Source organism: Bison bison, unplaced genomic scaffold (assembly GCF_000754665.1).
Source record: "Bison bison bison isolate TAMUID 2011002044 unplaced genomic scaffold, Bison_UMD1.0 scf7180017864343, whole genome shotgun sequence".
NCBI classification, from domain to species: Eukaryota; Metazoa; Chordata; class Mammalia; order Artiodactyla; family Bovidae; genus Bison; species Bison bison.
Window position 1 is genome coordinate 4,727,379 of NW_011494915.1, and position 2,567 is coordinate 4,729,945.

General features: G+C 38.0%; 1 pseudogene; it reads left to right on the top strand.

Moving 5' to 3' along the window:
* The first annotated feature begins 313 nt into the window (after positions 1 to 313).
* LOC104999111 lies at positions 314 to 1,314 on the top strand (annotated as a pseudogene).
* The last annotated feature ends 1,253 nt before the right edge of the window (positions 1,315 to 2,567 follow it).

The window sequence follows — 2,567 nt, forward strand, 5'->3', positions numbered from 1 at the left end:
AGAATACTGGAGTGAGTAGCCATTCCCTTCTCCAAGGGATCTTCCTGACTTTGGGATCAAACCTGGGTCTCCCATGTTGCAGGCAGATTCTTTATTGTCTGAACCAACAGAGAAGCCCCAATAGATAGCTTTGCCTCTTTAAAGAGCGGGCACTTGACTGGATGCTTTTCTGAATACAAAAACACAATTATAGAAAGAAATGTGTTCTGTCTTATGATATTTTGCAGATGTGCAGAAGTGTTACCTATCCATGTATCTTTGTTATTTATTTTTTAAAATATTTTTCTAAGAGTATAGACAAGAACAAAGAGGAATGGACAGAGACAATTGCTCCTCCGTGAATGAATTCATTTTCTTGGGAATTACTGAGAAGACTGAGAACAAAGTGACCCTATTTACCTTGTTTCTCCTTGTTTATCTCATCAGTCTTCTGGCAAATCTTGGAATGATAACCCTGATTAGGATGGACCCCCAGCTGCACACACCCATGTACTTTTTCCTCAGCCACCTCTCCTTCTGTGACCTCTGCTATTCCACAGCCACTGGCCCCAAGATGTTGGTGGACCTATTTGCCAAGAACAAGTCAATCTCTTTCTGTGGCTGTGCTCTGCAATTCTTGGTCTTCTGTATCTTGGCAGATTCTGAGTGTCTCCTGCTGGCAGTGATGGCCTATGACCGGTACAAGGCCGTGAGCAGCCCCTTGCTCTATGTGGTCAGCATGTCCAGCGGGGCGTGCTCCCTGCTCGTGGCTGGGGTTTACCTGGTGGGAAATGGCACCATTTGGCAGATGCTCTGATACACATGACATTAGCATTCCACTTACACTTTTGTGGGTCAAATGAGATTAACCACTTCTTCTGTGACTTACCTCCACTCTACCTTCTTTCCTGCTCTGATACACAGGTCAATGGATTGACAGTATTTATTGTTTTTGGAGTTATTGAATTGAGCTCAATTTCAGGAGTTCCTGTCTCTTATTGTTATATCATCCTTGCAGTCTCAAAGATCCATTTTGCTGAGGGGAGGTTCAAAGCTTTCTCCACCTGCACCTCCCACCTAACTGCTGTGGCAATTTTCCAGGAAACTATGCTTTTTATGTACTTTGGGCCAAGTTCACTCTACTCTTTAGATCAAGACAAAATGACCTCATTGTTTTACACCCTTATGATTCCCATGTCAAATCCTCTGATTTATAGCCTATGGAACAAGGATGTGAAAAATGCCTTAGGAAAACTAAAAATAAAAGGTGGCTTCAAAGATTTATATCACACATATGCACACACATATAGTAATTACTTTTGCAAAATTATATAGTATGACACATGAGAAATATAATTTTATCAAGTTATTTAATAAATGAGTAGCTATACTAAAGTTCAGCCATAGGGAATTGTTGCAGTTTTCAAAACTTGTCATGCTTCATTGTATGTCTTGACCTTATCTATGAAACTTTCTCTGTGCAAAACTTCCTGGCTCTTCAAATTCTATCATTTTTGTGTGTATCCATTCATTCAAACATTATTATTTCAAGTATATTAATATTTATCAAATATTTAATTATTCTTTGTCTGCCTCTAAGTGCTTTACATTTCTTGAAAAACTCATTAGTTTGTGTAAAAATGGACCTTATAATCTAGATGAATAAAGAAACATTTATTAACTAACCACACATACAATTCATAATAAAGTTTAAGACTTTCATCAATTAAAAAAACAGGGTTAAAAATCTAGGAACAAATGTCAAAACATAGTGTGCAGAAGAAAGGTTTTCTTGAATGGAGATATTAATTGTCAGATCCAAAAATAAATTTGGGAAGGAAATGATTCTAGGAAGATAATTTGGCACTTACAGAGGTCTTGAGTTGAGCAGCTGTATACCTTTCCAGGGGATTCCCAGTGGCTCAGTGGTAAGCAATCTGCCTGCCAATGCAAGAGATGCAGGAGTCTCGGATTCAATCCTTGGGTCAGGTAGAGCCCCTGGAGTAGGAAATGGCAACTTGCTCCAATATTCTTGCTTGGAAAGTTCCATGTACAGAGGAGCCTGGCAGGCTGTGGTCCCTGGGGTCACAAAGAGTTGGATGTGACTGAACACACAGACGCACACATACACACAGCTTTTTAGAATTAAGAAATCCAAAACTGAAAGCAATTTAAAGTGCCTTGGTAAATTGCTTAGTTTTCCTTAATAATTAGCTATCAACTCCTCCTCTTCTTAGCTTTGATTAAATGTTCCTTTTTATAGTTCACAGACAACCATTTCCTTTAATCATTCTATTTGATATTGTCCTGTTTGTGAAATCATGGCCTACAGTATGAGATTGTGAACAACCTTTGCTCAAGGATTCTGCATTCTGTCTGTATTATCCAAAGCACTTACCTAATGTTTGGGACACAAATGGAGAACGAGAGAGAGAGAGAGAACAAAGCAAAGAAAAAGGAAGGAATAAAAAGAGTAGATAACATTTTTGAGTGTTTATTAGACATCAATAATTAACAAAATAAAATTTAACTGAAGATATGGTATGTGCCTTGAATACATATATGTAATAAATTTTAAGAAAGAATAT